General features: G+C 40.3%; 1 protein-coding gene across 3 annotated transcripts in view; it reads left to right on the top strand.

The window, feature by feature from the left end:
• eml3 (EMAP like 3) overlaps nucleotides 1–20,652 on the top strand; it is a 55,966-nt gene that overhangs the window by 4,844 nt on the left and 30,470 nt on the right. The gene's annotated exons all lie outside the window — the stretch shown is intronic.

The raw sequence follows: 20,652 nt of genomic DNA, 5'->3' as shown, positions 1-20,652 counted from the left end.
AAAAGAAGGCAAGAAATGAGAATTGATTGAAAAGGCTTTGCATATTATGGCGGTTAAACTCTTACTTAAAGGAACAGTCCCCATACAGCATGGCTGGGTTAACCTGTTTTGGCAAAACCTTTTTGCTGGGCCCCTCTGAGGGATATAACAACTTTATTTTTGAAAACGCACAGTGAGCACAGTATAAACTAAAATAAACCTTTATACCTACCGTATATTTTGAGACAGTTATCACTGTGGTGGGAAGCTTGAACATAAGACTTCTGAAGGATAAAAATATAAAATACAAATTTTAAAGGGCTACTGCAGCGGTTTAGTTTTGCAAGAAAGTCTCCAAGGCCCAGGCCCAGCTACCCTTGATGACATCACAATGACATCATCAGGGTTATTATCTAAGACATGACAATAGCTCCTCAGGAGCTACAGAGGACATTGTACACTTGTTTTCACAATAAATGGACTTTTATGTGTAAAGCTGGTGGAGGGCCCCTTTCAAGGATGGGTAGATCAGATGGGAAAACACAACACCAGACATTTATAAAGCTTACAAAGCGGAATGGATATTTTTACTTTTTTTTAAAGAGGACAGAATATGCTAATGGATGATGGTCTAATACATTAAAAATACACCAATGTGTATTGGCACATGTGCCTTGTTGTCCTGCCAAGACACCCTGAATTTGGTGATTTCAGTAACACTGTATAGACTCATGTAAATAAGCCGAGAGGAACTAGGGGTTAGTTGGAAGTAGTATTAGCTGCTAAAGCTAGCCTTGTGGTGAAGCTCCTTTCGGTAACTTTTGTGTCAGCACACACATCATATCATCTTCATAAATTAGTAGCAAGATGTGAGATACCGCCGCATATTTTATTATACCACTGCACATTCTGAAGACATAAATGTCAGTCAGTGGCAAATACAGTGGTGCTGAGATTTCTTTCAGTGTGGGAATGTGGTGGATGGTTTCAAGTAGGTATGGAGAGCCATGTAAAAAAGAGACTTAAGCTCTACTATTGAACTGTGTACTGTGAACGAAACTTGGCATGTACGTTCAAGACTTACTGCAGGATGTCACAGACATCTTTTGAAGGGGCGCTGCAGTACATCTAACTAAAAAGCAAGGAATCTGTCTGTCTGTCTGTCTGTATGTTTGTGTGTCCTTCGCATATCTGGAGAATTGTTCTTTCGATCGACACCACACTCGACAGATGTATTGCTGGGGGCCCAAGGACGTGCCGTGTCGAATTTGGTGTAATTTGGACATGTGACATTAATATTAATAAACTTTGAATGAACTGCACTAGTGTTTCAAAATAAAGGATGAAGATGTTATTTTCTACCTTTCTTTTTTTTCCTGCCGTACCAAAAACATACCGAACTGTGACCCCAAAATCAAGGTACATACGGAACCGTGAATCGTGTGTACTGTTACCCCTCTAGTATCGGTTAATCTTTACACCCCTAGAAAGAAGGTTGAGAGAGTTTGTGGGCTGGAAAACCAAAACAATGAGCTAAAAAAAGTTCAATAGAGCTTAGGGGAACAGCAGTTTGAGATAATTCTCTGTCTCTCATCCAATGTTAGTATAAGATTATTGATTGCTGCAGCTTTAAAGTTAAGAGTATATATTGGAAGTCTGTTCATTTGTGTCCTACAGCCATCTCCTCTGAACGTTGAGGGTTCACACGGTGAATGAAATGATAGCTATGCTGTAGAACAAGTCAGCCATGTAGGTAGTGCAGTCACACTCTCGTGCTGCGAAGGAAGAGAAAGTGTTTCTCAGAGATGATGCTGCTCTCTGTTTCACTTCTCAGATGGGACATCAGACCGTAGTGCAGGGGCGTACAGGATGTTGAGCAGTGGCAAGGTTTCAAAATCAAAGTGGAGAACAAAAAGCATTGAGCGGTGTCTGTAGGTGGTTGAGGTCATTATGCAGCACCCTTTGGCGAGAGGTAGAGAGAATGAGTGGGTGGCCTCTGTGAGAATATGTTGCATGATTGTCAACTAACTGCTATAGGTGACACAATTTTATTGACAGCTTTTTGAAGCCTGACACCGATATTTACAAATAGATGTGTACATTTGAAAGATTTTCATAGATTTGAAATAAATAGGGACAGCCAAAAAAGAGGGAGTAGCCAGATTACAAACAGATTCATACAAAGCAAAACAGGAACTCATGCTGTGCTTATTATACCGCTGCTTTCAGTCTACTTGTGGCTCTAATCAGGCTTGATGAAAGGGGAAGTTTTTATAAACTCGTACATCAACCAGTTGGACAAGAAAGACTGTGTAGCTGTGCACAGAGACTCAACAAAAGATTCCAACCAGTCCCGGAGTGTGTGGCTGTGCAGCTGTCAGGCAGCCAACCTCCCACAAGACCTGGAATGACCCTGAGCGTCTGAGCAAAGAGAAAATCAATTAGAGGAATTGTATTCCCAGCTTTGGAATTCAATTCTCCTGCTTTTGTCTTTTAGGATCATTGGATACCGTCATCTGAATACCACTAAACCCTCTCGGGCCTCACACTAACTAACATGAGGTGTGATTCACCAGCAAAATATGTCTTTTTGGTGATTTGATCACATTCATTTCACTACGTAATCTGAACCATAAATTAATAATCTGTCACAAAACCATTGGAGTTCAACGTGTCCCATTAAAACCTGTAAGCTAACGTGGTTTAGTTGACTGCTGTCACGGTTGGTTCAACCCACCCGGGGTCTGTGGGGCAAAAATGACCTCAAGGTCCCTATTTTTATTACATGTACACATGAATAGTTAGTATAATATTAACTTGATATGAGAAATGATATAAGACACTATTTTAGACATCAGTGTGGCGGTGGCGGCGGCCTGCAGAAGGAGGGTTGGGGGGTGGGAGGATACGCTGATCAAAACTTGGGAGAAATTCAGCAGCCACACGTTTCTCCGTTCTCTGTTTCTCTGTTTAGTGTTGTCAGGTTAGGCTAACCCATTTTTGTTAACTTTGGAGCTAACCCCCTTCACTTTTCCAGCAGTTGGGGAAACAACAGACCTGCAGCATCTATCAACTTACACACTGTAGTCTATACTGTACATTTATTACCAGATTAACAACTTACTGCTAACATTTTCCTCTGCTCCGCTCACATTCACTGTCACTTTTCTGCCGCTCCCACTTGCTCAACCACTCACTTGCTACGCACACATTACGTTACGACATAGAGGTTGACTCACGTTTCGAAACAGCGCTGCACAGAGAGGCCCCCACACCCTAAACGCTATTGATTTCCAAATGAATGGATATTTGGCGTTATTTTTGGAATTAAAAGAATATATTTTTGGCATAGTATTATTATTTTTATTACATGAAACAAATTAGACTTTTTAGGTAATTATTAAATGACATGGATGACAGTGTGATTAAGAAAGTACACCCCATTGTTTCACCAACTGTGCTACTGACTAATATATCAGTATTTTACTTGAAAATCAATTTTAAGGAATGTAAATGTTCACGTGTAGCTAGAAAACCAGACCAATTTACCATAGCTCACATTTAGCAAGATAATAACTACAGTAGTAAGATACTTCACTTGATAATTATTCTCAAAAATGATCATTACATTCAAGAAGGGGAATTATATTGCTGCTGTGTACTTTCCCCCTCCGGGTCATAATGACAGACTGCTGGTGGTAATTGACAATAAAAGCTGAAGATATCAGTCGTTATCAGCTCTCAGTCTCCACTGAGCTAACGTTAGTAGTCACGTTAGCTAACGTTAGCTAATATTACTGACAGGACAAGCTACTGCCTACTTCTGAAGAATCAGGAGGTCCTGATTGAAATGTTGATCTTAAAATATTTATGTGATATGCTTAAAGATATAGCCAAGGGAGAAAAGTTAGAAAGTAGGGGGCTATGTACAGATAGGCTCCCCAGTCTGTGGTTTTTTTTTAATCTAGTGAAGACCCTTGTTGTCTTTTTAAATATTAAAACCATTAGTGTTGTTTCTTTACCCATCAGTCCATCTTTGGTTGAGCATAAAGACACTAGCTTGTCTACAACATTCTTTGTTTGAAGGGGGTGATTGTCACAATGATTCACCCTTGTTCAAAACCTACATTATGTACGTATTAGTTAGTAATTAATTTGTGGTGATTTGATCGAACACAAATTAATTTAGAAATATGCCCCATGTAAGCACAATATATACTAAAACAATAACTAGATTTGAACTCCGGGCCCTCACAAGAAGTGACCTCAAGATTATGACTAATCAGGTAATAAATACTATTGGGACCAACACTAGAAGCATTTAACATAGAACATTTGAGGTTTGAAGGTGATGATGAAAAAAAGAAAAAAAGAGCTCTAGTTTTCACAATTTAAAAGGCCAAAATATTCCACATGTTAAATTTTTATAAGAGCCAAGCAGATCAAATAATAGTCTCTTGTGTGTACTGTGTTTGATATTCATGCACGCATCATTTCCTGTCACTTCTTCTGCAGGAAGGAGTACTTTCTGGGCAGGAATGAATCAGAATTTCAGTGAAGTTGCTGTAAATCTAATGTGGATGAAATTCCAGCTTTTGCTACACTGTTGCCAAACAGCTATGAGTCACTTATAGCTTTGGCTTGTAACTGAAATAATGAAAACACGAAAACCAGATGCTCAAAGTAGAGCAGGAAAGCATTCATGCGTGCAGATGTGTGTGTGTGTGTAGATGCTGGTATGCCATGCCGTATGACATGGGAAGTGCCATGGTTTCTGTTAATGTGTGTTTGTGTTGCGGTTAGACCAGACAGTTTGCAAACATACTTTATTAGACTACTGTTGTCTTCTCGATCTGATACCAGTCAATCACTGATTCATTTGACATTTGCTCTAATGTTCATCTACATGCATGCATGGATTAGTATTTTGTCTCACTGGTGGCACGTCTACCCATCCAAGATTGCAAAGAAAACTGCTGTGAATATGCAGCGTCCATCCAAATGTTCTGTGATATCTACCCACTCTGGCACCACTGTCAGGCCAAAGTTTCCATGAAAAAGCACTTCTGTAATTGTTGCCAATAATTATTGTGTCTGCACAATAATTTAGCCCTTTCCACAATCTTTAATAGTTATAAAAAAATGTTTTTTTGTGTAATTGTGTAATAGTACGGAGCTGATTTGGAACCAGTGTGATTATTCATTATGTTATGTTAAATTTGACAATAATGTATTACGGAAAACTGACTCTGGGTCTGCCATTAATGATCCAATCATATCTCTGCGGAGATCTTGAGAGACAGCTGTCCACTCATAACTCTTATAGGCTGTTTGTGACTGTATTTTACTGCTAACATTTGGCACCTCAAGCTTTGTTTTGTATGGTTTGTTGTAATAAATGAACATAATAAATGCTAGCCTGTAGTTGCATCACATTGCACTTAACTAGGTGAACACATGGTTTTAGGTGTGATGCAGCCTGGATTTGAATGTTGCACTTGCAGTGCAATAGTTTTAACCACTACCTTCAGTATTCGGATTAAGTAGTTTGTGTAAAATAAGGCGTAAATTTAGTCTATTTCAGTGTGTCAAATACTTGTTTAATCAACATATAAGTATAAGTATTAGATTGGATTCTGTTTATGCAGATATCCGTAAAAAGGACTCTGATTGGGTCATCTGTAATTAGTTTGAGATCGGTGTATTTTTGGTTTATTCATTAATATTCATTTTTATGACTTTGAATCATTTTTGGACATTTTCTAGTTCAACAAAGGACAGTACTGGTTCATCATGAATATTTTTAAGCCAGTGGGTCACTCAGATTAACTGATGGTCTATTGTGTTATAGGTCTGATGGCTGACCTTATGAAAAATGTTTTTAATCAGCTGTAATGACATGAAAACTGCTTGCTACTATACATACACACAATGTGTTTTTAAAGTCAGTCTTATAGGAGGATAGTAAGCAGACAGGGAGTTATATTTATAGCTCACTATTATTATATTAAATAGACTATCACTGTCCTAAAATCCACTTTGAAAGAAAAAACACACTACAAAAAAATGATACATTCTAGATAGTGAAGAGACACTTGTAATTTCTATTTTAATGTGGACATTGAAGTGTCAGACATTCAAAAATCCATATTTAACCCTCACATTAACATTGCCATTACCAGTAAAGCCAGACAATAAAACACTACATTCATCTATAAAAGCAGCCTACTAAGTACAGGGATCCCACTGCCAAAAACAGATCCTGTGAAGAAGTTCTTTTACAGCAGGAGTGGGTGTGGTGACCCCAAACTGCCTGTCATGGCCTTACCATAAGTACAACATGAACTCTGTGAAAAGACCAAGATAGACTGGGCAAGGCAGAACTATGATACAGTGTCGAATTTGGTGTAACTAAGATACAGTATGTGTTGACCATATCATCAAAATGCTTTGGACCTCACTAGCTTTCTTAAAGGTACACTTTTACTGGCTGTGTGGTCTTTATATATGTGAGCAGAAGTCGCAGATAGAACCAGGCTGGTTGGGGACAGTTAATAGGTTTTCTCCCTGAGGACAAATTCAGCAATAAACAGTGCTTTTGCAGGAAAACTCCAACTTCCTGTTCAGTGTACCTTCCTGTAGAGAACTGACCAGATGTAGACAGTGTGTTGTTGTGTCCAGATATTTCCAGCTGCTGTGATGCAGCCTGATGGAAACAATGTTCCAGTGATGTAACATAGTTTCAGGTGTTTTTTAACTGACATAGGGGGGGGGGGGATGACATCACATCATTGTCAGAGATACCATTTTCTCCACCGACCAACCTGCAATGTACCTCATTACAGAGCTTTATGTGCATATATCTTATCTTTTTAGTTAGAATTAACTGAATTTGTAGCATTTTCTCTGAGATGTTTAAAATTGAGGGGAGAGGGACAGTATTAGTTGTTACATGTGGGATAATACCTGACCATCTGTAAGCCCTCTAATGGGCTTTGCTATTGGTTTACCCCTCGAGGCTCTGCCTGAGAAAGAACTTTGCACTCACTGCCAATCAAAAGGTAGCAACCGCGCAGCACCCTCCCACTTTAAGACCGCAGCGTCCAGCTGCTTGTCACCCTTTTTTCACTCAGCCGCCTCGAGAAATGGATCGCCTGTGAGTAGACGTTCACCCTCTGGTGTTGCAGTATGAAGATATGGATACTAGCAAGTACTGCACGTCTTGTACTTCGCCGATGTTGCAATATGGCCTTCCTGGCCATGGTGCAGACGACAGCGGCCGCCCTGCTCCGCGTATCACAGGCATTTGCCATCGATGGTGGCTGTGCCATGTGTGCCACTCAGGTGGGACACAAGTACCTTTGACTGAGTCTGTCCACCTTGAAGGATCATGAGTGGCGCCTACTCATGAAAGCGTTTTGCTCTTCACCAAATCCCTGTTTGGCCCAGACATCCAGGTCATGATCGACCTGTTGGAGACAGCCTGGAAGGTGTCTGAGCAGCTGGGCTCTCAGCGCTGCCAGCACCAGCCATCCCTGTCTCTGGCTGACAGCAACCTTTTTCTTACAATAAAGGGCATCGCACCACTCATTGCATCACCCTAACAGAGCAGATTCCTAGCACTACACACTCTGACACACAGATGTTTGTGCTGATAGCCATGAGAGACACCCCACTTGGTTTGGGGGGGATGTCAAGTCAAGTCAGTTTTTATTTATATAGCGCTAAATAATAAAAGAAGTTATCTCAGGGCACTTTCCACATAGAGCAGGTCTAGACCGTACTCTTTAATTTAGAGACCCAACATTCCCCCATGAGCAAGCACTTGACGACAGTGGCAAAGAACCTTTACCTAACCCTTAAACAAGAAGAAACCTCAAGCAGAACCGGGCTCTAGGTGGGTGGCCATCTTGATGGGTTGGGTTGAATGAGAAAGAAGGAGGGAGAGAGAGTCACAGAGGACCACAACAACAAAAATAATAATAATAACAACAATAATAATAATAGAAATGTGACTAATAATAATAGTAGCAGGCGTGGGCGTCCAGCAGGACCATGGCAGCATGGTGTCAGCAGCCACAGTCCATGAAAGCCTGCGATCCATAACTGAGCGGTCTGCGACCATGATCCATGGAAACCTGTGAGACGAGAAAGCACAAAAACTCCAGGGAAGAGGCCAAGTTAGTAACACGCATTAATGGTACATGAATGTGTACAGATGGAGAGGAGGAGAGAGGAGCTCAGTGCATCATGGGAAGTCCCCCGGCAGTCTAGCAGCATAACTAGGGACTGGTCCAAGGCAAGCCTGAGCCAGCCCTAACTATGAGCTTTATCAAAAAGGAAAGTTCTCTGGAAGGACTGGTCTTTGCCTCCCAGACTGAAACTGGAAGATAGTTCCACATGAGAGCAGCCTAATAGCCTGCCTCCCATTCTACTTTTAGAGACTCATTCTTGGAGCGCAGCGTTCTAGTTGGGTAATAGGATACTATGAGCTCTTTTAAGATATGATGGTGCCTGACTATTCAGGGCTTTGTAGGTGAGGAGAAGGATTTTAAATTCTATTCTAGATTTCATAGGGAGCCAGTGCAGAGAAACTAAAATTGGAGAAAGATGATCTCTTTTCTTAGTTTTAGTCAGTACACATGCAGCTGCATTCTGGACCAGCTGGAGAGTCTTTAGAGACTTGTTAGGGCAGCCTGATAATAAGGAAGTACAATAATCCAGCCTAGAAATAACACACGTATGGACTAATTTTTCTTTTTGAGACAGGATGTGCCTGAGTTTTGCAATGTTTTGTAGGTGATGTCTCCCTTTTCTCCCCAGGTGAGGTGAATAAGGGGAAGGCAGCACGTGATGCCTGCTCTTCCTCAGCCTCCACATAACAGGCAGATCTCCCACACTCTGCATTAGCAGATAATAGGCTATTTGCTGCCATTCCTTGTTGCATATGACCTGAATGCACAAGTGAGAGGAGCTGCTCATATGACATTAAATGTACTGTCCCGGCCCGTGATTGTGGGTCAGCGTTTTTACGGAAGTGTAGCATCCACCCTCCCATCCCCAAGGTTGAGCAGCTACACCCACTCAAACCCACTGAAAGCCACCACCATTACTGTCCCGCTGCTTCCATGTTTACCAGTGATGATGGAGGTGAGAGGATGGAGGTGCGGGCATTCCTGACTAACCATGCGGCTCAGGGGAAAGATGGCGACCAAAACATGGCGGTAGCAGAGCAGTTTTCCAGCCAAACTTACCTGCAGCCTGGTGAAGGAATGACTAAAATTTCAGTTTGACTTTAAGAACACCTCTGTCATAAGTGTGTGGTTGTACTCTCCAGTTATTAGAAAATAAAGACTATCTATAGTCAGTTTTGAGTTTGTAGAGGTATGACATCCCCATTTAAATTTACAACTAAAGCAGCTGTTATCCTGGAAGTTGATGTACTTGTGTGACTTTTTACCCTGATTTGGCCTGTCAGGTACCAGCTGCCAACAAGCTGCATAAATCAAACGGTTCGTTTGAGCATCATAATGCACAAAACGGAGCCGTTCAGTGTCCTCTTGTAGTTCCTGCATTATTTTGTGTTATAGTGGATGTGTACACCCCAAGCAGATGTGATTTGTCTTCTTGGCCAGTCACCAGCGCACAGTTGTTTCCCAGGGTAGGAAATTAACTTTTTTTTTTCTTTTTTTTTTTTTTTTTTTTTTACAAGGGCTTTTTGTGCCCTCATAAAATATGTTTCTTGGGGAAATTGGATCATTTCCGGGGCAATTTTTTCAAATGAAGGGAAATACCTTAGTTCTATGTTGTACGACAGACCAATATTCAAAGACTCTTATTTAAAAAAGTGAAGGGAGCAGCCAAACTTCTAATGCAAGAACATTTAATGGGTAAAAATGCTGAGTTATAATCCCAATTACAGTTTATAGCTCTGTGAATATTTTTATTATTATTATTTAAGTATAACAATAAACACAACATTATGTAACAACCTCACAGTTCAACATTTCAACATTGTCCCTGTTGTTCAGTAGTATACTTAGACTAGCTACTAGCTACTAGCTACTTAGACTCAGTTACATTTTGGGCTTGTTCATAACAGTTCCCTATTAGCATAAAGAGTTCCGTATGTCTGTACATATCAGCTGTGAATGAGAGGGGAGCGGGAGTTGACTGCTGGACATTGAAGACATTGTATTTATTTATGTTCTGCTCGTCCAATAGTTGTTTGATATACTGCTCTTACCGTCTTCCTTACTACCGGAGCGAGCAGTTGTAGTTGACTCTAGTAAAGTAAAACCTCCATCTGTTAGTCCATTTTAACCCTGTCCACTGTGGCCTCTCTGCCCTGCATGTGTGTGTGTATGTGTGGAGCTCAGCCCTGCCTTTGTACAAACAGGCACCGACCACAGACAGAGAGTCGAAACTCCCATTTACTCACCACTAGCTCCAGTCAGCTGCTCCAAGCAGAGAAAGTGTGTGTGGTTTGACGTGAATATGTACAATGTGAAATTTAAGCGGCGTTGTTCATCATTTAGCAGCAGCACTGCGCTTTGCATTTGTATTAAGTCTTTGTTTAACTGTTTATTTTATGAGGGCGTTTAAAGGCCCCCGTCATCCCAATTTTACATTTTTTAGGGGCCCCCGTTAAATTTCCAACCCTGGTGTTTCCTACTTTTTTATCAGGCTGAGTGAGAGTGGTAGATAGAAGGTATAAATGGTTTTCAGCATGATGTTGTGTTTATTGCAAAATTTCAACAGTCCATAACACTGGAAGCAGCTGATGAGAGTTAAGCCTCGGAGCTTGGTTCCTGTCCAGGCTACAGTAGTGATATGACATGCATGGGTGCATAATGGAGTTTCAGTTTAGGAGAACTTCCCAGCTGAGGAGAAGAGGGTTAGACACACGGGCGGAGCTAGACTCACAGCACAGAGAGGGTGGAGCATTCTCCAGGGACCCTTCATTTTAAAATTCTCAACTGTAAAAAAAGCTGATCCATTTTATCCTATCCATAAACACAAATGATCACTCGTTGAGCCAAGCACGCGTACTGTATGACTAAGAAAACGTACAGTGAAGCCACTTTGTCAGACATTTTATAGACAAAACGATTCATTAATAAAGAAAATAATCATTAGTTGCAGCCCCAGCTACATGCAACATTTGCAATTCTAGCATTTATTCTAGCAATATTGGTTTTTAATATATATATGAAGTGTTGGAGCCATACATAGTACTTTGAAAGTTCTGTTTTGGTAAAATAAATGATTAAATGAAAACAGCAGTGACTCTTCCTTTTGTATATTTGCAAATGTTATTTGTCAAGCGATGACTAAATAATAAAAACATCTTTAGCTATTTAAGAAGAGTTTAACACTGAAAAACCCAGATAATCTGCCACAAAAAATACACCAGCTGTCATCTGATTACTAGGTTTGCTAAATCCTGAGCCTCATCCACTTAAAACCAGTGAGAGGAGCACAGGGGGAAAACCGAAAAGAAATGCAGAAATCTCTTAAGTGAAATAACCATAATTGTTCCAACTCAGAAAAATGTGCATTCATGAAGGGCTCCATTACTCATAGTAAGACAGGTGAATAAAAAAATATGTGTGCACTGTCCAGCTGTGTTATTCTGGTACTGTGTCAGATTGGACTTGATAACAGCAAATATCCAATATTAAAGAACTCACATCTCTACCAGGGCCAAAAAAACGTCCATACAGAAATGTAAAACAGCAAAAACAACACGCAGACCGATATTCAAAACGCTGAAAGGCTGTAACCTCACCAGAGCCAAACACAAAGTGAGAACATAGTTCCCAGAGGAAGATTGCTGACAATAAAGCTGTAACAGTAACACGTTCATCCATCACTGTGAGTGTTTGAGGTGAAAGGGATTGATCTGGTTTCAGAGGGAAACTTGTTTATTTGCTAATGATGGCGGGGTCTTTGATGGTGCTCGCTGACTGATGAAGGCTGTTACTTCCCTCACAAGAAGAAGGCAGGAGGCCCGGAGTGGGAATGAGCTTTTAGCATGTGTTTCTGCTTGTCTCAGCCTTTTCTGTCCACGTGTCAGCTACGGCCTCACAAAAAGGGAGGACTGGAATGTTTTAATTGTTTATCATCAGGTTGTGTTTAGTGAGGAGGGGTTTAGGATGCTATTAAAGCTCCAGCCACTTTCTGTTAAAAGTCCTGCACAGGCAGGAAGGTCCAGTATTTAGAGCTGAAATCCTGAATCAAGTGTGTTTTTGTCTCCTCCATAATCCTTTCAGTCTAATTTATGTTAAAGACAGACCTTTATTTCTAAAAGGGTCACTTCCAGCCTGTTCTAATTAGCTGTTTTTTCATTCAGTAGTAAATCAATGTAACTTAAATTCAGCATTTCCTGCACGTATGTTTCACATTAAAAGTCTTCAAGTGGCTCAAAGTGCATAATCCTTCCTTCTTACGGTAGACTTTTAGTGTGAAATATCTGCAGGAAGTGTTGAGAGAGCAACAAAGGAGAAGTGATTGAAATTATTTAGTGAATGACAACAGTGTTTGCATTACAGAGAGGAAGTGTAGGTGTGTATGACATGCCTCTATTGTCATACTGATGGAATTAAATCTGCACTAATGCAGATTTTATCATGTGAGGAATTTAGTTTTTTTAAGCAATTGGCCTGTATTTATTTGTGCTCAGCTGTTACACAACCTCAGCTATTGTACTTGAGAATTTGAGAAATTTTTGAATTCTTCCTCTTGGGAACATGAATATCCAAAGTAACATTTATTGGCAGTCAGTCTGGCCAGTAGTTTTGTGGAGATTCAGGCCTGTGAGCAAAATGTCGGCGTTTAACAGAAGGTCACTTAAGATTTGCTGTGTGTGTGTGTGTGTGTGTGTGTGTGTGTGTGTGTGTATGTGGTCTCACTGGAAATTCCCAAAGAGTTGCTTGTGTTACTTCGTCAAACACTTTTTCCTGCATTGGCTGCTGGCCAGAGATTTCTACGCAGGCTTTTTCTCTGACAGAGCAAGGGGGAAGTGTAAACTTTCAGTAGGGAACTCTGTAGATACGTCATACAATGGAAGTTACAAAAGTAACTAGTAAGTATGGTTCTGTGAATTCCTGGATGACTGCCAGTGTCTCCTTGTGCTCCGCAGGTTGAGATTTTATGTAAACAAAGTCACGTGTGTGATGTGTAGGCTACCTGTATGTCCCAGCTATAAATATCACATAGTAGCCTACATTCGGCATCTCAGAATCTTCTCACCCCGAAAGGTTCCAAGTGACTGATGTGACTGACTGTCATCCAGGAATTCACAGAACAATAGTTACCTTTGTAATTTCCATTCTGTTTCATTCCTTCCTGACTGCCAGTGGCAGTAAACAAAGTGGATGACTCATACCAGTAGTGTCACGAGGAACAGTACCCACCTACTGGTCAGCTGTAGAAGCCAGTGGCAGAATAGCTGATGCCAGCATGGACCCAGAGCCAACACTAAAGCGATAGAACCTTGAGAATGTGCAAGGTGCTGTCCAGGACACCGTCGCACAGATCTTCACTAGTGACACCCCCCTCATTGGCACCCAGGATGTAGGGGGCAGGTTTACCTGCTACTTCATAAGCCTGTTTGATTGTCTGAACAATCCAGTGCCTTTGTTTAGACAGTGCATGTTTCTTGTTCTTTCCGCCGTAGCAGACAAACAGCTGCTCTGAGTGCCTAAAGCTCTGCGTTGCCTCAATGTACAGCCACAATGCCTGGACTAGACACAGCAAATTAGCCCTCTCCTCCAGCTGGGATCCAAACAGTGGGGGATGGTACACCTCCAGTTCTGTGGCCTGATTAATATGACTGGGGGATAAAACCTTTTGTCGGAAAGAGATATTTGGCCACAGTGCTACCCCATAGCCGTCTGCATTCCATCGAAGGCATGTAGGACTGATAGAAAGTGCATGGAGTTCACTCACACGCTTGGCTGTTGTAACTGCCAAAAGAAAAGCAGTTGTCATTGTCATGTATTTCCCAAGGTCACCCCTGCCATGGGCTCAAAGGGTGACTTGCTCAAGGTCTGCAGGACCAGTGTCAGGTCCCATGCTGCAGCACAATTCACCCTGGGGGTGCACAGTCTGCTGGCCCCATGCAGAAACTGTGCCACCCAGTAATGCGCAACAAATGGCCTGCCATCAAGGTGATCATGGTTGAAAGATATAGCTGCCATGTACACCTTCAAGGCTGAGGCAGCCCGGCCAGCATCAAAAAGATACTGCAAGTACTGCAGTATATCCTGTAAAGGGCAGGAGACTGGGTCTAACCCACTGTCCTTGCACCATGAAGTAAACACAACCTTTCCATACACTATTCATAAATTGAGGGCTCAAGGTCAGTCAAGAGTGACTGAAGACGGATAGGGATGCCAAACCTTCCCATCCTTCACAATTTGAGGAGTGTGGAGAAACATGTACTAGATTGCCAGTTGGACCCTGTTGAGGAGGACCCTGTGATGAAACCTCTCAGCGAGGTGTTGGTGAGAACGTCTATCCCAAGTGGAGCACTGGTCTCCACCAAGGAGAACCACAGGGGACGATGAGTTGTGCACTCTGAGGCGAATAGATCTACATGGGCTTCACCGTACCAATCCCAAATCGTCTGCACTACCTAAGGGTGCAACCTCCATTCCCCCCATATTTTTACAGTCTATGGATGCAACAAGCTCTTCTCCCAGTTTACAGACATGCCCAGTGCCTCAATATGAGTGAGTACCCTGGATGTTGTTTGTTCAGCCTTGCGGAATGAGGGGGTGCAAATAAGCCAGTTGTCAAGATAAGGGAGAATCTTTACTCCTGTTAGGCATAGTGATACTAAGGCCAACCTCATGTATCTTGTAAAAATGTAAAGAGCCAGGGACCGGCTGAATGAAAAGACAGCAAACTGGTAGGTCTGGCAAAGAGGAGAATTTTTTGTGTTCTTGGTGAATAGGAACATGAAAGTAGCTGTCTATGGAGGTGAACCACTCTCCTGAAGTGATGGTCTGAAGGACGTTGATTGTACGACGCATCCAAAATGGGAGGACTTTTAGATGCATGTTCAACCTCCTTGGGCCAGTATTGGCCTGAGAGTATTGTCTTTCTTTGGTATTAGAAAATAGATTGAGTATAACCCATCACTCTGTGTATGTGGGTGAACTACTGTGAATGCCTTTTTGTCCAAGAGTGTGGATGACCCCATGCCTCATAAGCCTGGCTTGACTACTTCCTGCGCTCCAATGCCCTTTCTGCCTCCAGCCCAAACACCTGGCCAGGCACAACGGGAAGCTTTCATAGTGTTTGTCTACAATCATCACACATAGGCACCTGTGCAAGCCACATCTAACGTTGTGTCACGACGAGGGTGGACGTCAAGTGGCCAAGTTCTCTGGACATCAAACCCAAGGCCTGAAGTAAGACATCGTTTGTGTCGCCCAACTCTCCCCCTTCATGCTCTGCCTGTAACATTTGGGATTTGGCAAGGAGGAGCACAGAGAGGGAGGTTGTTTGATTTTCAATGTAACCTGAATTCTCAGAGTAATTTGGTTTCCTGTGTGAATGTTAACATACTGACTTGTTAGAAAAGATCAGGGCCCGCATGTGTCAAACTGCTAAAAGTGACATTTTGGACTTCAGTGAAAGTTCTTTACTTTTACTCCTACTCTCTAACTTAAGAATTAACAATATTTATTACATTTCTTACTACTTCAAAATGCTATAGAAGTCTCTGAAACTGGTGAAGAGCAGATCCTAGATGACTGCTGAACAGAAACGAGAGGTGGACACACACCTTCACACACACATGGAGTGGTCAAAATCAGAATTATCAACCAGGTTTTTTGCCAAGTAGGTTTGCACATACAAAGACTTTGCCTTGGTGTTGTGGTGCATAACAGCCAAGATCATACACAAAATTAAGTAATCCTAAACAATATAAGAAAGAAAGAAATTTACAATAAAAATGATGTCAAATATATTCTAAGTGAGATGAGCTGCTACAGGTTTAAATTTTATGAAATCAATAAAATATACAAAATATTGATGACTGCCTTAATGGAAGACTAATACTTGCTAATTTGGCTTGAATTTCAGACATTTGGGGTCATTGTCTGCCCATCTTTTGCACAGATTACATTAATAAATTACTCTTGTTGGCTTTTTACTTGCATGCTCATAAATTAGGTAGATAACATAATCATTCGTCATGTGTTATCTTTGACATTCTGGGAACTGTTACACATCTCTAACTGCCATGGATGAGGCAAGTTGAGGCAAAGTGAAAATAATTTGGAAAGTCATGTACATGTTGTCAAAAACATCTCACAAAATGAGAGTTGTATGTACTGTATTGTTGTACCGATTGGATGCCTGCCAAGTCCAGACCGGGTTTTGTCGTAGCTGCTTGGGGAAGGGCTCAAGGAAGTTGTTTTGCGGCGATGAGTCATGTTTGGAGTATTAAGGAAGCACAGAGATTTGAACTTGGATATTAGTGTACAGCACATGGGAAAGCAGCAGGAAAGTCAAGTCATCAGTCGTAATCGGAGAGAGTTAGTATCTCTTGATGAAAGGTCCTGTGGAATCTTTACCAGATGACAATGTAACTTTAGGATTTTGTGATATAGTGGTGTGTGTCATTTGCATAAAGCGTTTTAAGGGCTGAAACGAAATATATAAATACAAAAATAATTGTATAATAAAATGCTTAAATAAAGGAATAAATAAATAATTATATAATTTAATGCTTAATTGTTACCATGAATAAATAGATAAATCACAAATTAATGAGACATTAAATGTATACATGTTAAATCTATTTGTGTATTTATTTATTCATTTATATATATATATGTGTGTGTGTGTGTGTGTGTGTGTGTGTGTATATGTATATATTTTTTAATTCATTTGTATATTAATTTATCACTCATTTCTCCACATTTATTTATCTATTTATAATTTTATTTATTTATTTATTTATGTATACTCTCATTTATCCATGTAACTCGCTGCAGTGAAATAAATAAATCTGTCAACTTCATCCATCAAAAGTCAGGGGGCGGACTCTTTATTTATTTATGATGACAATTAAGCATTAAATTACATAATTATTTATTCATTTAGTTAAGCATTAAGTTATATAATTATTTATTTATTCATTTATTGAAGCATTTAATAATATACTTATTTATGTATTTACATATTCAGTTTAGCATCTAGCAGGCCTTATGTGGTTTTCATTGTGGTTGAGGTCCAGTTAGTTGAAGCTATTATATCCTACTGTTTCTTTATCAGTTCATTTCTGGTCAGACCACCTCATAAAACCTTTCAGGGAAGTTAAGTGACACATACCATACTTCTCTGATATCAGAATAAACTTTGTTTAGATTTTTTCCCCCCATTGGCTCTTTGGGTTGTGGTGGCAGGCTAAACAGAGTAGCCCAGACACACGTCTCCCTAGCAACTTCCTCCAGGTCCTCCAGGGCAAACCAAAGATGTTCATAGATCAGATGGGATATATAAAATCATCCAGTGTGTTCTGGGCCTGCCCATTGTATTGAAAAGTGAAAGGGGACATATTTGTGGTTTTCTGTTGGATGGATAAATATACACCTGGAAATGTGCAGAATATGTTGCCTTTAAGGTATGAAAATTTAAGTTACAAAAAATGAAGAAGGTATTTAAATAATGGCCGGGTCTCCATGGCCAGCATGAAAAAATAAGGCTGCTTGCTAATAAAGGTTTTGTTGAAAAAGTCATTACAGGACTTATCTGTTCTCTAATAGCTTACTTGATAATTTTAGCATAGCAAAGTGCTAAGTAAGACAACCGAGTCATGTCATACTCACCACTCAGCTGCTCTCAGTTTCTCTTTTTAAAAGAGATACCATTTTTATTCACTACTTAGCTTCCACTTTGTTGTTTTTTCGAGCAACGCTAAGCCATTGTCAATGAAATAAATGCTTCATGCAGATGTTTCAAATTAAAAGGGAATGGAGGGATTATGCCCTTTTGAGTTTGTGAAATATTTGTGCCGGACATGTTGAGTTTCATTGACAGTAGCTTAACAGTGGTCAAAAATACTGCAAAGTTCAAGTGACTCAAAATAGTGAATGACAACAGCATGAGTGTTAGAGAAGAAATAGTGAGCAGCAGATTAGTCAGTATGATATGACTGATTTTACAAACATGGAGTAAACATGGAGGAAGTGTAGTTTACATCAGCAGCAAATTAAAACAGCAGCAGATCAGGAAAAAGGAGGCTTCTTACTTAAATCTGATCAGATATGACCTACTTATACAACAGGGGAAATGAGAAATAAAGGATCTAATATAAACTTGTTTCAAATAAAGGCCTTGTTCTCTCTGCAGTCGATGTAAATAAAGGCCTCAGCAACTATTTGAGAATTCATTGTTGTCTTGCTTTAATATTAGAACATCATAACCTGTGCTTTACCTGACAGTGTTTTCACTCTGCCCACAATTAAAGATTTTAACTAATTCGGTCCTGAGAAGGAAAATGTATGTCAATTGGCAGAGAATTTAGATCCACGTGGAAATGGAGGTTTAGACTACAATTACTGGTTCTTTGTAATTCCAGGTTGCCAATCTAGATTGTTAGCCTTTAGCTAAAATTGAGTCTGTGTGGCTTTAAAGGATTTTTGCAGGAAGAAGTGGTGTCTTTCTCTTACCTACTTATTACTGAGTGGGCAAACTGTCTCCTCAGAACTACACGCTCAATTAACAGTTGGGCTTTGTTGGATTGCAGTGCAAAAATAACACTTAAAATGGCTGAGCGAGAATTCAGTGGCTGAACAATCATGAGAACACAGCTGAGTGGAGCTGAGCTCAAGTGTTTAAGAGCGGGAAAATATAATCCTGATGTCTGCCATGCACAGCTTTGTTCCATCCTGTGACACGAGAACAGAAGGAGGCATTCCACACACACATACACACAGTTTTTGGACCAGAACCAGCTATGTCCTCCATATACACACACATACACACACATCAGAACTGTGGCTCTACTACACACACAATGGGGTCTTTGAGAAGCTTTGGACACTACTCTGTTTGAGTACAATGCTCTAAACATCTGTAATCCCTTCTCAAACCGGACAGCAGGCCAGAAAACACACACACACACACACACACACACATACACACATATAGAGATACAGGAATTACACCAGAATGATTTAATGAACCAGAAATTTGTTTTACTTGTAGTTATGTAATACAGAATTGTTAGCATGCAATTAGGCCCTGTTTCCATTTCTGTTTCCATCCAGATGTCAAGCAGATTTTACACAATCCTTTAAAATATTGGGGAAAAACGCATGTAATTCTGTTTCCATCAGTTGGATTGACACAATTTTTTGGCTTCCTGAAAAGACAGAGACTGATGGAAAAAGGCTTTCAGTTTGCAAAGGTTAGTTTGTATCAAAAAACGTTGCTGGTGTCATTTAGTGTCAGCTAATCATCTCTGTCAGCTCTCATCTAATGACAACAACAAAGAAATGTACTTACTTAGCAATATTCTCATATTCTAACTTATGGTCATAATGACACAACAAACTCAATGTTGAAAAAATAACAGTTTTGAAATCTCTTTGACTGTATTATTGATGGGAATAACCTGAATGCAACTGTCAGTTTTCTGTTCATTGTAAGGAAAGTCATTTGTTTCAGGGAGACCATCCCCTGCATTAGTCTTCTTCTGTGGTACCAACTGACGATGATAGAACTCTAATTCGGTTGGTGCAATATCTTTGTGCACAAGTACTAAGAAAAGTTTGTTATATAACTTAAATTCCAAAGAACCAATATGCAGTTTTGAGCAGACTATTGTACAGGTCTGAACCGGCTGTGGAGCCCACGTTGCCCGTTGTTTAACCCCGTCTGTGATTTCAGCACTCCTTACATTACTCTGTGAGTCACGTTAGTAACTCTGTGAAGTAATTCCAGTACTGAGGTTACAGGACTACCTGTTGCTTTGAGTTTAGTCAGCTAACGCTAGCTAGACGCCAACCTTTGAATTATACAGGGTGAAGACAGCACTGACTGCTGCTGATGATTCAGCAGGTGTTGAAACAACATGAATAAGAAGTACTGTCTAGTGGAAATCAGTGTTAACAAGCTAGTAATGCTGCAACTAACAACTATTTTTATTATCGATTAATCTGTTGATTATTTTCTTGATTAATCCATTAGTTGTTTGGTCTATAAGAATGTCAGAAAATGGTGAAAAATGGCGATCACCATTTCACAAAGATCTGACAAACAGTCCACAACCCAAAGATATTCAGTTTACTGTCATAAAAGACTAAAGAAACCAGAAAATATTCACATTTAAGAAGCTGGAATCAGAGAATTTGGACATTCTTTCTTTAAGAATTACTCCAAATGATTAATCTATTATCAAAATAGTTGGTGATTCATTTAATAGTTGGCAATTAATCGATAATCAACTAATCGTTGCAGCTCTACAAGCTAGTCTAACTTAACATGAATGGTCCTTCCAAATATTTAACGTTGTAAAAGGACTGACAGATTCAATTTCTAATGCAATGTGGACCTCTTGAAGAAGGGGGGAAAGGCCTTGCATCAGTGTTGTCAGTATGACAGCACATCTCCCAGCAATGCAGACTCTCCTCAGAGGCTCCAGGC

The sequence above is a fragment of the Thunnus maccoyii genome, chromosome 22, assembly GCF_910596095.1.
Source record: "Thunnus maccoyii chromosome 22, fThuMac1.1, whole genome shotgun sequence".
NCBI lineage: Eukaryota > Metazoa > Chordata > Actinopteri > Scombriformes > Scombridae > Thunnus > Thunnus maccoyii.
The sequence above is the reverse complement of the archived record's forward strand: the minus strand, read 5'-3'. Positions and strand labels throughout refer to the sequence as shown.